We start from the raw sequence: 18,951 nt of genomic DNA, 5'->3' as shown, positions 1-18,951 counted from the left end.
AGGCTTTTTCAAATGGAAGGAGATTGCTGTGTATGTAATATATGCACGAGTTTGAACAGAGAAACAGCGAAAGAAATTGTTACTTTGCCTCTTTCCCTGACAGTCTCCTAAAGAAGCGTTATCACATTACATGTATTGTATAAATAGGAAGCCTGATTTCCGCTGGCAGATAGAAAATGCAGGTATCTTTTTACAAAGCTTCTACTTCACTCAGCCCTCGCGCCTTTTGCAGTGCCTCTGAAATCCCACACTCTAATCCCCGACTAACAAAGATCTGTTTCTTTACTCTGCAGAAACCACACTGCAGAGGCTGTGCGCGCCTCGGCCTGTAGGCCAGAAGCAGCCTGTTTACAATTTCCCTGTTCCTGTTTTTAATGTTGCTCTAAGAGTAGTCACAAAGGGGCAGTTTTGTCCTTTAGGAACAAGGGAGCTATTAGAGACAGACTGAGGAAGGAAGGAAGGGAGATCCAAAGGGAAAAGCCCAGGAGGAATTAATGTATACTGGCATTCCCTGAGGGGCTGTGTGTTAGTTTGTTTTCTTACCTTATTTTCCTTTTTTTTCTCTCCCCTGTATTATTTTTTCGTTATTCCTTTTGCTATTTGTTGCAATCATTTGGTGGGGGTGGAGAGGAAAAAAGACTTCTTATATTGAGCTAATTTTCTCTTTTCATCTATTAAAGTGTTAGCCTTGCTGCTGCATACAATTCCATAGCATCAGCTACCCTTTTAGCACCTTGTGTTATGTGATTTTTTTTCTTATTATTACTCATGTGAAAATCCTTGGCTGCGAGCATGACATGCTGTTCAACTACAGGGGCCATCACAGTTAAGTCCAGTCATGTCTTTGCCAGGTATTTAAACTCATGCATGCGATTTGAACGAGTGTCACTGGACAGTCGTTAAAAAAGGGAATTTTGGATGGTGTTCCTCCAGACTTTGCAGCTAATTGAAATCCCTCTGCTAAATCAGCTCAGAGACTAAATTTCAAACTGTCCTGCTCTGCTTAACTTCGCTGTACTCTAGATAACCCACAGAGACAGCAATGAGACATTGTCACATTTCTTGCTCTGTGTTGTGTCTTTCTAAGTTCTGTTTCCTGTATCCTATCCTCAATGTGTGCAAGGTGAAAAGCTTTCGGTTCTGGTAATGTTTAAGTTCTGTGCTACCAAAAAATTCATTTCATAATTCAACTTTTATCTTTTATTTCTTCTTTCTGAGATAGCAGCACTATATTTGTATTTTTAACCCTTCCCAATTTGTTTTATTTGCACTACCTTTTATAAGTCTTTTTAACATTTCTTGCCTTGAATCATAATTTTAATTTGTTCCATTCATCCACAGCCAAAACCAAGCGACCATCCTTGGTCTCTGCCTAAATCCTGTTTGACATCTCTTCAGCAGTGACCGCTATCCAGAGCCAGACCTCCACACTGGATGTTCTTTCAGTGGGTGTTTGACAGAAAGCCAGCAACATTTGGGAAACTCATCCAAGCGCTGCACATAAAACCCTTTCTTCCTGCATCCCAGAAACCCTTCAAAGTAGAAAATGGAAATAAGTTATGAGTGTTTTCCAGTATTTTTTACTGAATTACTGCACAGATGTATAAATCGAGGACACTGTCAAAAGTACAAATATAATCCATTAAGATTTAGCTTCAAATTGACTGGATTAAATCAGATTTTTTTTAAACTCCAGGACTGCAAGGCTCCTCATCTTGAAAACAATATCAGAGCTGAAAACCTACATTGCAATCCTCTTGGGCAGGTATCTCCACTAATTTCACCTTTTTCCAAAGATCAACAAGTTTGTAGATATTCCAGTCTTTCATGTGATTCCTCACCATATGATATTACATTTGTGAAGTTTGCTGAGGGTTCCATAATTGGGTTTCATATTCTGTCTTGCTTCTGTTGGGTACATCTCTATGATTTTCCAATTATGCTACGTAATTACATTTTCCTACCTTGTTTGAGCATCATAAAGTTCTGAAAGATGCTATGTCAATTTGGTTGCCACTTCTATCACTCAATGCAGATTTATCTACAGATACCAACATCTATTCCTACATCTGTAGCCATTCCAGCACAAATGCACTGGGGGAGATTCACATTCACTGAAAATATACCCTCTTCTCGCCCTGCCTCTTGTTTTGAACTGCCCCAATGAGTAATCTTCATGTGTAGATTTGTTTATGTCATGATTTTCAATGTGCTATTCAACCACAGATGGCATCACATATGGGCCTAATAGTACCCTAATCTGAAATCAAGCTCCACTGCACTTCTGCACTTTCCATTGAGAGTCACTGACCATTGGTTTTGAATAGGAAACTGTTATTGTTGTTCTCTCTTGCTAACCCAGAAGGGGAGGCAGACTAATGAAAAATTGAGCAATTTCATGCGTTCACCATTCATTGACACTGCAACAGTCACCTCAGTCCCCTCCCCTAACTCCTCACCTACACTCACCCTTACTGGCTCCACCCCCGCCTCTTTGACCAGTCTGTCTCCTCTCCATCTGTCTTCTCCTCTATTCATCTTCTATCTGCCTCCCCCCTTTCCCTATTTATTTCAGAGCCCCCTTCCCCTCCCCCATTTCTGAAGAAGGGTCTAGGTCCAAAACGTCAGCCTTTCTGCTCCTATGATGCTGCTTGGCCTGCTGTGTTCATCCAGCTCTACACGTTGTTTTCTCAGATTCTCCAGCATCTGCAGTTCATACTATCTCTGAAACAAGCACTTTGCAGTGTTGTTTTACTGCTGAAAAATTGTAGTTCTACGAAAGTTTTTGATTTCATAATGTGACTAATCTATTGTGCAAGGCAATGGCTCTGACAGAGTTAATGTTCACGTTGCATTGATTTCCACCTAATCTTCTGATAACACACGCAATCTTTGGGTGGATACTGAGTTCTCTACCTGTCTTGCGAGGGAGCAAATGTCTTCTGTGCAGCTCCAAAGGGTCCTAGTAATGTAGTTGTATTTATTGCTATGAGGCAATAAATCATCTTATTTCCTAAGGCAAGTGCCTCTTCTGTTTAGACTCACAAGTAGTGTATCCTGTACCGCTGATCAATAGATAGGCCCTAGACACAGAACAGACAGGAGAATTGGCGGCAGCCCTTACACTTTGCAACAGACTGAGTGTGGACAAACACATGACAATGTGACAGCAGCAGCAATCAAGATAAATACCATGCTATCCCTATGATAAGTGGAGTGAATTCACACACCAGTCTGCTTTGCTTCTGTTATGTTATACCTACATACAGGTGGCCTACCTGTGTCTCTGAACAATGTAGAATTGTGTTATGTATTTGAAGACAATTAGCCCGCCTCTTTCAGTTAAAATACTTCTACATAAGTTTGTACAGTTTACTCCGATTAGTAAATTCTACTGAGGGATGGATGGTACAATTGATGCATCTTTTGGGACAGGCATTCAACTTCACCCAGGAGAAAAGTAATTGAAGGATAAGCATATGGATAATGATGGTATAGTGTAGGGGGAGGTGCTTAGATTAGTTCACAAATCAGCGCAACATTGAGGGCTGAAGGGCCTGTTCTGCGCTGTATTGTTCTACATTCTAAGGCCACCTCTCAATCACATGAGCATAGGAACCATAGGAATGTACGAAATGGGGTAAGAAATTCAGCCGCTCAAACATGATCTATCATTCACCTGGGCCATGGTTAACTTGAACCTTGACTCAATTTACTATTCTTTGTTCAAACAAAAACTCTCCTAGCAAAAATCTTAGTTTGAAAAGATCCAATTGTCACAGCACCTACATTTTCTTAGTAAGGACATAGAAGAGTACAGGCCCTTCGGACCTCAATGTTATGCCGACATATTAGCCTACTGTAAGATCAAACTAGCCTGCATACCTTACATTATACTATCATGCATGTGCCTGTCCAAGAGTTGCCTAAATGTCCTTAATAATCTGACTCCACTACCACAGCTGGCAGCGCATTCCACACACTCACCAATCTCTGTGTAAAGAGCCTACTTCTGACATCTTTCCTATATCTTCCTCCAAACACCTTACAATTATGCCGCCTCATAACAGTCATTCCTGCCCTGGGAAAAAGGGAGAGAATTTCAAACCTCCACCACCATTTACATGGAGAAAATGCTTCCTGACTTGCTTTCAAAATGATTTAGGGTTAATTTTAAGATTATATCCTCCTATTGTTATTTCTAAAGGAGGGTCCTGACCCGAAACATCAGCTTTCCTGCTCCTCTGATGCTGCCTGGCCTGGCTTGTTCCTCCAGCTCCACACCTTGTTATCTCAGACTCCGGCATCAGCAGTTCTTACCATCTCCTCTTATTCTTGGTTGCACTTTCACAAAAAGCAGTTCAGTCAGTTAAACTTCCCTTAAGTATGCCAGCTGTATTGTTCATCTTCACCTCTTTGGTATATTGGTATAATTAATAAGACTTAAGATGACCAAATTGTACTGTACATAAGCTTAGTGATGAAAGGGCTTAAATGACATCTCCCTAAGGGCAGCACTGCCATGTAGCTTACGAGAAAAAAAACATTAAGTTGTGGTCAGAATGGGGTAAAAGCCCCAGAAAATCCAGGCCCCAGTTTAGATCTGAACTATTGTTAGTATTTAGGAGGGATGCAAGGCTTATTGGTTTAAGGGAATGGTCTGAGCAACAAATTATCATAGAAGGTGAGGAACACCTTCCCCATTGGTCGGGAGTTGTAAATATTGTTTAAGGATTGTTGGTTCTGTTGGCACCAGTGTACAGAAATTATTTAAATGTTCCATTCACAGAGGGTATCCATTCTTAATTATATAAGCTAGTAATTTCCTGAGGCTGGCTGGTCTATAATTCACTAGTTTCCCTTTTTACCTTCTTTTCTCATGGAATGCCACGCTCAATTTATCAACTCAAAGAACTAGTTCAAGATCTATGTAACTTTGGATGATTATGGTTTGGGTACTGTTAATGATCTTGCATACTTTCTTTAAAACCCTGAAGTACAAACTATTTGCTCTTAGGGTTTATATTTCACTTTTTTTATGTCATTATTTCCTTCATTTTATATTGTTTTGCTAAAGTTAATTCTAGTGAGATCCTGTGCCTGGTCCAATATTTGATTCACTGGGATTCCTGACATGCTGAACCCATGCTTGACTGTAAATACTGACAAGTTTGACTGACTTTTACTTCTAGGAAGTAATTATTTAACATATCTGCTATTTCATTATTTTAATTAACAACATTGATGTTAGCAGTTTTCAGGAGGCCCATACTTCTTCCGAACACATTTAATAAAGAAAATATTGTTATAAGAAATCTGCTTTGAGTTATCTGTCTTTATGTTCAATGTTGCCTTTGGATCCTGTTCACTGATATGTGTATAGTTCAATTTTTATGCTTTTTGACACAGTGAGTACAAGAGCTACACAGTTGCAAGGTGCTGAATTAGTTGACATCATTGTGTGCTGCAATGGAACAAAGGCTGACACACATGTAATGCCATACATTATTTAATCCAGCAATCTGGATGAATGTAATTCCAAAAACATTCAATAAGCTCAACATTGTCCAGGACAAAGCAGCCTGGCTAATCAAAAGAATTATATATTAAATATATTTAAATATTGTTGAGTATTTATATTTTTGAAAAGCTACACCTTCAACAATCAGTCCATCATCACTGGAGCACACTGTGCATCATCTGCAACGTGCACTCCAGTGCCTCTTTTAACATCAGCTTCTTAATATCATTCCCTCCTCCCTCCCCGCCATGATCTTATCACCTAGAAGAACTATAGCAGCAAGCACATAAGAACATTACCACTTGCAAATATTTCCTGATGGTCGTAAACTATCTTGACATAGAAATTAATTGTCATTATTTTACTGTTTCTGAGTCAAAATCTTGGAACTCCCTCCCAAACAGCATAGCAGATGTAGCCACACCACATAGGCAGCAGCAGTTCAAGAAGGAAGCTAACCACCTACATCTGAAGGGCAACTAGGGATAGGCAATAAATGCCAGTGATGTCCACATTCTGTGAATTAATAAATACTTTAATGATCACTGTAGTGTACCCAGGATCCACGGGATGAAGTGTTTGTTTAATCATTCCAAACCTACAACTTCAGAACTAAAAGGGGTTTCAAACTGTCATTAAATAAGTCAGTCACACAGACAGCAGGCAGAGTCCAGATATAGAAGAATTGCACTTCTCATTTTCATCCAGTAAAAGTATGACAAGGGCTTTACTGAGCTGTTCAATAATGTATTGCACAGCTACAATGGGTTAAACTTAATATAACAGCTAAAAGTGAAGGGCAAGTGTCTAGTTTAATGTTGGAGTTTATTATGAAGTGAAGTTACACTTTACACTTGTGATGCTGAGGAATACAAGACTATGGGCCAAGTGCTGGAAAATAGGATTAGAATAGTTAGATGGTTGTTTTTGACTGGCACAGGCTTGTTGGGCCGAAAGGCTTTTTTATGAGCTGTGAACCTCTATGGCTTTATTAGACCATTAGACCATAGGAAATAAGAACAGGAGTTGGCCGTTTGGATGGTTGAGCCTGCCCGGTTATTCAGTTGGACCGTGGCTGATCTGACACTCCTCACTTCCACTTTCCTGCCCTTGCTCTGTAAAACAATTAAGACTGACCAAGACTCTGTATACCTTAGCCCTAAATATGCACAAGGACCCTGCCCACCCTCCTCTCCTTGCCACATACACTCTGTGACAAGAAGTTTCAAAGAATGTCAATCCTCCAATTGAATAAATTCCTCTTCATCTCAGTCTTAAATTGGCACCTCTTTATTTTGAGACTATGTATTCTCATCCTAGACTTTCCCATGAAGGGCAACATCCTCTCTGCATTGACCCAGTCAAATCCTATATGTTTCAATGAGATCTCATTCTTTTAAACTCCAATGAGTAAGGTCCCAACCTGTTCAGTCTTTGCTCATGAAACAATCCCTTCATATTAGGGACATCCCAGTGAACCTTCCCTGAACTGCCATATTTCCATAAATAAAGGGACTAATACTACTTGCATACTCCAGATGTTGTCTCATATTCATCTTGAACAGTTGCAGTAATACTTCCCTACTCTATACTCCAAACCCAGTGAAATAAGGGCCAACATTTCATTAGCTTTCCTGATTCCCTGCTGCACCTGTATGCTAGCTTTCTGTGTTTCATATGCAAAGTACCCCAAAGTCCCTTTGTGTTGCAACTCCCTGCAGTTTTTCAGCATTCTTTTGTTCTTCTATCCAAAATGAACAACTTTGCATTTTTACACATTGTACTAAAATTTCCAAATTCTTGTCCACTTGCTAAACCTATCAGCACCTCTCTGTAAACTGTTTGTACCCTCTCACAACCAGTCGTGTCACCTATTTTTGTGTCATCTGGAAATTTGGCTACAGCACATTCACTTCCTGGCTCCAAGTCATTAATATAAATTGTAAACAATTGTGGTCCCAGCACCAATCACTGTGGAAGCCCACTAATCTGATAAGAATCTGTTATTTCTCACCCGCTCTTACCCATAAGCCAATTCTCTTTCCATGACGGTATACAACCTTCCACACTGTGGGCTCTTATGTTATGACTTAACCTTTTGTGAAATATCTTGTTGAACATATCTGCTGGTTCCCCTGTATCCACCCTGGTTAGTTTCCGAATTTAAAATCACTTGGAGCCATATCAGACTTATTAAAATAAACACCCAATATTGTTTACTCAATAATATTTTTGTAGTTTCGTAATTCTCATCATTTTCAAGTAGAATTCAACTAACCTAGTTTTTCATCAGGCTTGTCAGCAAAAGTGCGAACAGTGAATGCAAGCAGTGCCTTGCTGGTGAACTAAAATTGCGTTACCCTGAAGTTCTGATGAATTTTGATGAAATAAATTAAATTTGCATTATCATTGACCTGAAATGTTTGCCCACCTTCTGTCTCCACAGTTCCTGCCTGACTTGCTGAGTGTTTCCAGCACTTTTATTTCAGATTTCTAGCATCTGCAGCATTTTGCTTTCCCATTCTGCAGTTTTCTCTGGGTAAGCAGTGGTTCATTTCCTGACTGCTGCAAAGGCTTCCATCTTGTTAGGTTTTGTTAGTTCATGATTATAGTTACCTAAATACTGAGAGTCAACCACTCGTAAAGAATTTTCAGATAGCTTATTGAGTTCAGAGGTGGTGGTTTAATTTATATATTACTTAACTAAATAACAAAAATAAACAGTCATGGCAATTAAAGAAGGTTCACTGCTACCAGAGAACAAATCGGCTTTTCACATGGAATGTATCTATCTCTCTAAAGCTGTGAAGGCAGCATCCAGTTTTCTCACCAGGGTGTTAGGGAAGTCTTCCTTCAAACTCTTCTGGCTATCTTTCGTCTGAAGAAGACACCTCCCTGACAAGACCACTCTCTACAAGAACTGCCTGATATGGGCTGCCTTCTGACATCGAGAACTTGTTGACATACTGTTTCTAAGGGAATGGTAGTTGGCCGTGTATTAATCACGTGTTTCTTTTTCTATTCACTCATAGCAATTGAGTATCACTGGCTGGCCAGCATTAATTGCCCACCCCTACCTGTCCTTGAGAGGGTGGTGGTGAGCTGCCTTCTTGAACTGCTGCAGTTCATGTGCTATAGGTAGACCCACATGCCATTTGGAGAGGCATTCCAGGATTTTGACCTAGCGACAATGAAGCATTGCCCAAGTCAACACTGAGTAGCTTGGATGGGAACTTGCAGCTGGCAGAGTTCCTATATAATGTCTGCCCTTGTCCTTCTAGATGGAAGTGGTCAGAGATAATGGGAACTGCAGATGCTGGAGAATCCGAGATAACAAAATGTGGAGCTGGATGAACACAGCAGGCCAAGGAGCATCTTAGGAGCACAAAAGCTGATGTTTCAGGCCTAGACCCTTTGGTCTAGGCCCGAAACGTCAGCTTTTGTGCTCCTAAGATGCTGTTTGGCCTGCTGTGTTCATCCAGCTCCACACTTTGTTATCTATAGATGGAAATGGTGTTGGGTTTGGAGGGTGCTGTAAAAAGAGACGTGGTGAATTTCTGCTGTGCATTTTGTAGATAGTACAAACTGCCGCTACTGAAAGTTGGTAATAGAGGGAGTGGATGCCTGTGGATGTGGTGCTAATCAAGCAGGCTGCTTTGTCCTTGACTGTGTCAATTTTCTTGAGTGTTGTTGGAACAACACTCATCCAGGCAAGCGGGAATTATTCCATCTTGACTTGTGCCTTTTAGATGATGTACAGGCTCTGTGGAGTCAGGAGATGTCACTCACTGCGGCATTTCTAGCCTCTGATGTGCTGTTGTAGTCATTGAGCTGATGTAGCAAGTCCAGTTGAGTTTCCTGTCAATGCTAACCCCAAGGATGTTTTTAAGTGGGGATTCAATAATGGTAACACCACTGAATGTCAAGGGGCAGTGATTAGATTGATGGCCATTGCCTGGCATTGTGTGGAATGAATGATACTAGCCACTTGTCAGCCCAAGCCTGAATATTGTCCAGATCTTGTGCATTTGAGCATGGACTGCTTCAGTCATGATTGGTGCTGAACATTGTACAATTGTTGATGAACATTTCCATTTCTGACCTTATCATGGAGGGAAGGTCAGTAGTGAGGCAGCTGAAGAGGGTGGGCCTAGGACACTACCCAGAGGAACTCCTGCAGAGATACCCTGGAGCCGAGATGACTGACCACAACCGCATTTATCTTCCCAAGTGCCAGATATAACTCCAACCACCAGAGAGTTTTCACCCTGACATCCATTGATTCCAGTTTTACTTGGGTTCCTTGATGCCATACTCATTTGAATGCAGCCTTGATGTCAAGGATATCACTCTCGCCTCACCTCTGGGATTCAGCTCTTCTGTCTATGTTTGAACCAAGGCTGTGATGTGATCAGGAACTGAATGGCCCTGGCAGAACCCAAACTGGGTATAACTGAGCAGGTGCATTGTTGATGACACCTTCCAATGCATTACTAATGATCGAGAGTAGACTGATGGGACAATAATTGGCCGCACTGGATTTGTCCTGCTTTTTGTGTATAGGACATAACTGGGCAATTTTTCACATTGTTGGGTAGATGCCAATGTTGTACTGGATCAGCTTGGCTGGGAAAGCGGCAATTTCTGGAGCACAAGTCATCAGTATAATTGCCAGAATGTTGTCACGACCCATAGCTTTGGCAGTATGCAGTGCCTTCCATCATTTCTTGATATCACATGGACTAAATGAATTGGCTAAAGGCTGGCATCTGTGATGTTGGGGATCACTGGAGGTGACCAAGGTGGATCAGCCATTTGGAACTTCTACCTGAAGATTGTTGAGAAATCTTCAGCTTAACATTTTGCACAGATATGTTGGGCTCTTGCATCATTGAAGATGTGGTATTTGTGGAGCCTTCTCCTCCAGTGAGTTTTTTACTTGTTCACCACCATTCACAACTGGACGTGGCAGGGCTGTAGAGCTTTGACCTGATCTGTTGGTATTGTCAGCCAACTTGTAGATGGTGCTCGTTGAGAATTTGGCCACATTGTCGTAGGTGTACAGGGAGTACTCTAGGGGGCTGAGGATGTGTCCTTGGTCAGGGTTGAGGGGGCTCCAGTGTTGAGTGTTATTGTGGAGGAGGTGCAATTACCTCTCCTCACTGATTGCTGCCTATTGGTCAGAAAGCTGAAGACCTAGTTGCAGAGAGTGGAGCCAAGACTAAGGTCACAAAGTTTTGAGATCAGTCAGGAGAGGATAATGGTGTGGAAGGTGAGCTGTAGTCAATGAGCAGGAGGACAGATGTAGGTGTCTTTGTCTTCTGAATTTTAATTGTCATTCTTTCTGAGAACAAAACTCTTTATTTTCCCAAACACTGCATTGATAATAAGGTACATCTGACACCCGCTAAATCTTTGATGTCAGTTCAATGGAGCATTGTAATCTTCATGATCCCGGACATTCTTGTGACCTTTTTTTGATCCTTATTTTGTACAAAATTCAAAGCTGTTTACAGCCATGACAGTAGTTAAATAAGATTTCATGCCACACAGTAAATACAATGAAAATTCACTTTTGTAAAGACTCCAATCTCTGACAATCTTCAAGACTCAATTCAGCACAGTTATGGAATAAACTCTCAAGTTGTTCAACAATGCCAGGGCAAAGAAGTTGAATTGATAGTTTCCCCTTCCACTGGGATAGATATCCATCCTTTAGGCATCAGTGTACAGGGGATTATCTGCAAATTTCCACCTTTATTTTGACAGGTGCTCCAAGCCCCTCAAACTCCACCACCAAAAGAAGGGAGGATGCAGCAATGTCACGAGAATACAGCACGAACAGGGAAAACTAAACCAAGTTTTGTGCTCCTGATATCAGTCCAATAAACCATTGAGAAATGCATGTATTTGAACTTTGCTTGAGGACAAGACTCTCTACGTCTATGATGCCAACCTTGTCAAACAAATTGCTGTTACTAAGTGATAATGGGAACTGCAGATGCTGGAGAATCCAAGATAATAAAGTGTGAAGCTGGATGAACACAGCAGGCCAAGCAGCATCTCAGGAGCACAAAAGCTGACGTTTCGGGCCTAGACCCTTCATCAGAGAGGCGGATGGGGTGAGGGTTCTGGAATAAATAGGGAGAGAGGGGGTGGCGGAACGAAGATGGAGAGAAAAGAAGATAGGTGGAGAGGAGAGTATAGGTGGGGAGGTAGGGAGGGGATAGGTCAGTCCGGGCTGTTACTAAGGTTGTTGGCTCAGACTTGAAGAAAGAGCACGAGGACGCATGGTTGGAAAGCATTGGCAGCTATCAAAGTATAGACCAGGAATGAGCCACAGCACAGACAGAAGAAAATTCAAAGTTATGAGGAAAACAGGAAAATACAGAACAATGGCTGTGATATCTTAAAGCTTTGCCTTCTATTAAAACTAACTCCATAGCTCTCTGATCCCTCCTCCTATCGCCCCCTTGATCATGACCCCACCCTGAGCACCAAACCATCATCTCCCAAGCTATCCACAACCTCATCACCTCAGGTGACTTCCCACCCACAGTCTCCAACCTCATCGTTCCCCAATCCTGCACCACCCGCTTCTATCTCCTTCCCAAAATCCACAAACCCGCCTGCCCTGGTTGACCCATTGTTTCCGCCTGCTCCTGCCCCACCAAACTTATCTCCACCTATCTGGACTCCATTTTCTCGCCTTTGGACCAGGAACTCCCTACCTACTCTGTGACACAATCCACGCCCTCCACCTCCTCCAGAACTTCCAATTCCCTGGTCCCCAACACCTCATTTTAACTATGGACGTCCAGTCCCTATACACCTGCATTCCTTATGTAGATGGCCTAAAGGCCCTCGGCTTCTTCCTGTCCCACAGGCCTGACGAGGCCCCCTCCAGTGACACCCTCATCCACTTATCTGAACTCGCCCTCATCCTCAACTTCTCCTTTAATTCCTCCCACTTCCTACAGACAAAGGGGGTGGCCATGGGTACCCGCATGGGCCAAGCTATGCCTGCCTCTTTGTAAGGTGCATGGAACAATCCCTCTTCTGAACCCACACTGGCCCTATCCCCCCTCTCTCTTCCTCAGTTACATTGATTACTGTTTCGGCGCTGCCTTGTGGTCCGACGAGGAGCTCGAACAGTTCATCCACTTCACCAGCAACTTCCACCCCAACTTTAAGTTTACCTGGACCATCTATGACACCTCTCTCTCCTTCCTGGACCTCTCTGTCTCCATCTCTGGCATCCACCTGGAAGCCAATATCCATTTTAAGCCTACCAACTCCCACAACTACCTAGAATATTCCTTCTCTCACCCACCTTCCTGTAAAAAGACATCCCTATTCCCAATTCCTTTGCCTCCGCCACATCTGTTCCCGAGAAGAGGTATTCCACTCACTAACATCCCAGATGTCCTCTTTTTTCAAGAACTGCAACTTCCCCTCCACAGTGATCGAAAATGCCCTCGACCGTGTCTCCCACATTTCCCGCAACACATTTCTCCTCATCCTCACATACCACCCCACCAACCTCCAAATCCAACGCATCATCCTCCAACACTTCCACCATCTGCAATCCAACCCCACCACCAAAGACATTTTTCCCTCCCCACCCTTATGTGCTTTCCAGAGGGACCACTGTTTCCGTGATTCCCTTGTCCACACTCCACACTCCCCTCCAGCCCCACCACCCCGGTACTTTTCCCTGTAACCAAAGCAAGTGCTACATTTGCCCCATACCTCCCCCCTTACCCCCACCCTAGGCCCTAAGAAGACTTTCCAAATCAAGCAGATGTTCACCTGCACATCTGGTAATGTGGTATACTGTATCTGCTGTTCCCGTTGTGGCCGCCTCTGCATCGGGGAGACCAAGCAGAGACTTGGGGACCGCTTTGAGGAAAACCTACACTCAGTTTGCAAAAAACAACTGCACCTCCCAGTTACGAGCCATTTCAACTCCCCACCCCAACTCCTCGGAGATGTCCATCCTGGGCCTCCTGCATTGCCACAATGATGCCACCCGAAAGATGCAGGAACAGCATCTCATATTTCACTTGGGAACCCTGCAGCCTAATGGTATCAATGTAGACTTCGCTAGCTTCAAAATCTCCCCTCCCCCTCCCCGATCGCATCCCAAAACCAGCCCAGCTAATCCCGCCTCCCTAATTATTCCTCCCACCTCAAGCCCCACCCCCAACCCCTACCCACTAACATCATCCCGCTCCCCTGCCTCCTCGACCTGTCAGTCCTCCCTGGACCGATCTATCCCCTCACTAACTCCCCACTTACATTCACCTTCACTGGCTCTAACCCTGCCTCTTTGACCCATCTGTTTCCCCTCACCCCATCTTCTCCTTTATCCATCTTCTGCCTGCCTCCCCCGTCTCCCTATTTATTTCAGAATCCCCTTCCCTTCCCCCATTTCTGAAAAAGGGTCTCGACCCGAAACGTCAAACTTTCCTGGTCATCTGATGCTGCTTGGCTTGCTGCGTTCATCCAGCTTCACATCTGTTATTTCAGATTCTCCAGCATCAGCAGTTTCTACTACCTCCTTAGTCCATTAGATTGTTTTATGTAACTTGAAGATGGAAATAAAGAAAAAGAAGCCATCAAAGGTTGCATTATGCGTTTTTACTTTCCAATTTCAAAGGCAAGATGGATATTTAATGGCTCATAACATTACACTGGGTATTTTTAATGCTCTTTTCTAGACAATAATGACCTGCATGTAGTATACTCCTTTTCTATTTCAACTGACTTTTCCGATGTCCAAGCACTCACTACTCATCCTGTCAAATCTGATCAGTGGTAGACTCGTAAGCACAGGCACTTCCTGCTCAGGGATGGTGTGCTTTTTCACTAAATGGGATAAATTGCATGTCTCTCTGTTCTCTATTGTGTGCGCTGTTTATGCCAATTAAAGGGTTAACTCTCAACTTTCATATGTCAGCACTTTCAGAACACAGGCCTACAATAAAGATTTCATTCATTCACAAAATTCTCCTTCCCCTTCCATTATTCTCCCTCTTGTCTCTGAAATTCCTGTGGGTTTCCACTATTTCCCTGAAGAGGTGCCAGATATCATCTTACACTCAGCCAAGCAAATTTCTGAAAAGGAAAGAAAGCAGACAAATTGCTTAATGAGCAGGTGAACTGAGTCCTGGGAACAGTAGGTTTCTTTAAAACCACCCGGCCACACCATCCATATTATGCACCTGGGACTAGAGCTTGTTCACCTCCTTAAACACTGATAAAAAACGTGTCTGTCCGTCTGCTCTTTCCTGTACAGCAGCTAGTCTTGTGTTTGAGGTGTAGCAAAAAGCTACTAACGTTTCCTACCCCAACTCATAAAATCTGGCAGTTTTAATGATTCAGTTCCGAGGTGTGGTCCCTCACCTAAAACAATTAACTGTCCTTCTCTTTTCACACACTGATAGAACCTTCTGTTTATTACCCACATTTTCTATTTTCACCCCAGAGATTTTGATAGCATTAGATTCTCTTTCCTATTTCTTCCCTCCTCCATAAAGCCAACATGTGGCTTCATACCCCCCTGACCATTGTTCTGATGATTATCACTTTGCTTTGTGTGGGTCACTGGCAAACTGGCTCACAACAGTAGCCACACTTTGAAATGACATTATTGACCACAAAGCACTTTGGGATGTCGCGCGAATTCAAGCTCTTTGCTGTAACTCAGTGCCAGATTGAAGCAGGATTTTACTCACTGAAGTTTTCTGATGACATTTCGGAGTCTAAAATTAAGTGTGCTTCTCTCTGTACAGATGCTGCCAGACCTACTGAGTTTTGCCAGTACTTTGTTTTTATTTCAAAAGAGTTATCCGTTTTCTGTCACGCAGGGAGAGGTTTTTTTCCCCGTCAAATTGATAAATGGGTTCTTAGAAATTTCACATGTAACTGCTAAATTTGCATTAAACTGGCAGCTGAGCCTGCTTTCTGACTCGCTGGGGCTCAGCTCATGTCTTTTTTTGGTTCATTTTAAAATTTTCCTTTCCAATGGCAGCTCTTTTAGCATGAGTTCAGTCAACATGACATACGGCTTCTAATCCTGCTGCCCTAGACGATCAGTCCCATCTTCCATTCGTGACCCATTGGTCCATCTTCATGTATAAACTAGGATGGAACTTCAACCAGGTATTCCTCAGAAGGAGCAGTCACTGCACAGTTACCAAGAGCAGAGACTGAAGTCACAGGCTATGGTGAGGTTCCTACCCAAAGCCCCAGACCTCTAACGCATGCACTGCCAGCCCCATACAGTTCTAGGACAAAATCAGAAGTTTCTGGGAAAGCTCAGCAGGTCTGACAACATCTGTGAAGAGAACTCAGGGTTAACATTTTGGGTTGTTGGCCCTTCCTCAGAAACGTTAACTCTGATTTCTCTTCACTAATGCTGCCAGACCGGCTAAATCTTTCCAACAACTTCTGTTTTTGTTCCAGATTTACAGCATCCACAGTTGTTTTGGTTCCCATACAGCCCTGGGCTCCAGTTATTGGGCCCTGATGAACTGGGCTGCTGGTCAGAGCTAGAAAATCCCAGCCTGCAGTTTTTCCCAATCATTATCTGGAGATGAACACACAAATGGCCAGAAAACCCATACTTCAGCGATTAACAACTAATTTAGGGCAAAGCAAGGATCAGGCACAAAGGTAGATTATAAAGTCATACAGCATGAAAACAGATCCTTCAATCAAACTATGCCTACCAGGTTTCCTAGCTAAAATAGTCCCACTTTCTTGCTTTTGGCCTACATACCTGTAAACCTTTCCTTTCCATGTCCCTGAGATAACAGGAACTGCAGATGCTGGAGAATCTGAGATAACAAGGTGTAGAGCTGGATGAACACAACAGATCAAGGAGCATCAGAGGACAGGCAGGCTGACATTTTGGGCCTAGACTAGGCCCGAAACGTCAGCCTTCCTGCTCCTCTGATGCTGCTTGACATTCTGTGTTCATCCAGGTCTATACCCATCAGTGCACCTGTATGTATTTTTTTAAATGGCGTAACTGCACCTGCATCCAGCACTCCCTTTGGCAGTTCATTCCACATATGAACCAGCCTGTGTGAAAAAGTTGTTCCTCAGGTTGCTTTTAGGAACTCTCCTATCCTAGCGAAAATACCTTTATTATTTACCTTATATATGCACCTCATGATTTTAAATATCTCTGAGTTCACCACTCAAACCCCTACATTTCAGTGAAAGATGTCTCAGTCTATCCAGCCTCTCCTTATAACTTAAACCTTCCGATCCTAGTAACATCCTTGCAAATCTTTTCTGCACCCTTCTTCCAATTTAATATTCTTCCTATGTCAGGGCAGTCAGAACTGAAAACAGTACTCCAAAATGGTCAATTGTCCTGTACAACTACCACATGATGTCCCAACTCCATTGCTCAGACCATTGAGTATAGAAGACAAGCCTGTCAAATGCCTTTTTTACCATTCTGTTTACCTGTGATGCAACTTTCAAGGAACTGTGTATCTGTATCCCTGGATTATAGGACTCTGAACAATGTGGGCTCTGCTGAGGTTTGTGGCAAAATTGGATGAGAATTCTGGTGAGATCCATCTCAATGCAGCTTGTTTCATCCTTGATCAGAAATAATGGGAACTGCAGATGCTGGAGAATCCAAGATAATAAAGTGGGAAGCTGGATGAACACAGGAGGCCAAGCTGCATCTCAGGAGCACAAAAACTATTGTGCTCTTGAGATGCTGCTTGGCCTGCTGTGTTCATCCAGCTTCACACTTTATTATCTTGTTTCGACCTTCATGGTTTTGACGAGCAAGTTTCTTATGAAGTAAGAGTTCAAACAACGCAAGTTTCTGACTAGGCTGCCGAGAGAAAGAGGATTATTACTTGTTAAACACATTATTATTGCTACAATTTGTCTCATTAATATTCAGCTTCTCATCTTACCAGAAGTGCCAAAGAAGCTAGGCATTGAGAATTCGCAACATGGAGGTCAGAGCAGGTACATGGGGACTTCAGTCTGCCTCTTACTCCAAACAAACACCATGTTGGGCAGCTGGCACTAATGGTCTAAGCAGACCTATGTTCACAAATCCCACTTTCTAGTGCTTGGCCCATAGCCTTGAATTTTAATCACATTTCAAGTGCTCATCCACTTATTTTTCTAAACGTTATGAGGTTTCCTGCCTCTACTACCCATTGAGGCATCTTAGGGCACATTCCATGGGCACCAGCCAACACACCACTCATCCACAGACATTGGTATCTGACATATGCCAGCTTCTCTGAACTTCCACGACACATCAAAAGGCCACTTTGTGCTTCAATGCTGAACCTTGAGCTGCTCTGGCAACTCTCATCGTAATGATGCTGCAAAACTGTGTCCACTCATGGACCTGCATCTAGCTTATGGACTGGACCAGGCTACATCCCAAGCCTAGATAACAAAATGTGAGGCTGGATGAACACAGCAGGCCAAGCAGCATCTCAGGAACACAAAAGCTGACGTTTCGGGCCTAGACCCTTCATCAGAGAGGGAGATGGGGTGAGGGTTCTGGAATAAATAGGGAGAGAGGGGGAGGCGGACCGAAGATGCAGAGAAAAGAAGATAGGTGGAGAGGGTTTAGATGGGGAGGTAGGGAGGGGATAGGTCGGTCCAGGGAAGACGGACAGGTCAAGGAGGTGGGATGAGGTTAGTAGGTAGATGGGGGTGCGGCTTGGGGTGGGAGGAAGGGATGGGTGAGAGGAAGAACAGGTTAGGGAGGCAGAGACAGGTTGCGCTGGTTTTGGGATGCAGTGGGTGGAGGGGAAGAGCTGGGCTGGTTGTGTGGTGCAGTGGGGGAAGGGGAGATTTTGAAGCTGGTGAAGTCCACATTGATACCATTAGGCTGCAGGGTTCCCAAGCGGAATATGAGTTGCTGTTCCTGCAACCTTCGGGTGGCATCATTGTGGCACTGCAGGAGGCCCATGATGGACATGTCATCTAAAGAATGGGAGGGGGAGTGGAAATGGTTTGCGACTGGGAGGTGCAGTTGTTTGTTGCGAACTGAGCGGAGGTGTTCTGCAAAGCAATAAACAACTGCACCTCCCAGTCGCCAACCATTTCCACTCCCCCTCCCATTCTTTAGATGACATGTCCATCATGGGCCTCCTGCACTGCCACAATGATGCCACCCGAAGGTTGCAGGAACAGCAACTCATATTCCGCTTGGGAACCCTGCAACCTAATGGCATCAATGTGGACTTCACCAGCTTCAAAATCTCCCCTTCCCCCATCGCATCCCTAAACCAGCCCAGTTCGTCCCCTCCCCCCACTGCACCACACAACCAGCCCAGCTCTTCCCCTCTACCCACTGCATCCCAAAACCAGTCCAACCTGTCTCTGCCTCCCTAACCTGTTCTTCCTCTCACCCATCCCTTCCTCCC

Source organism: Stegostoma tigrinum, chromosome 13, assembly GCF_030684315.1.
Source record: "Stegostoma tigrinum isolate sSteTig4 chromosome 13, sSteTig4.hap1, whole genome shotgun sequence".
In the NCBI taxonomy this organism is placed as follows: Eukaryota; Metazoa; Chordata; class Chondrichthyes; order Orectolobiformes; family Stegostomatidae; genus Stegostoma; species Stegostoma tigrinum.
Note: the sequence above shows the minus strand (reverse complement) of the source record.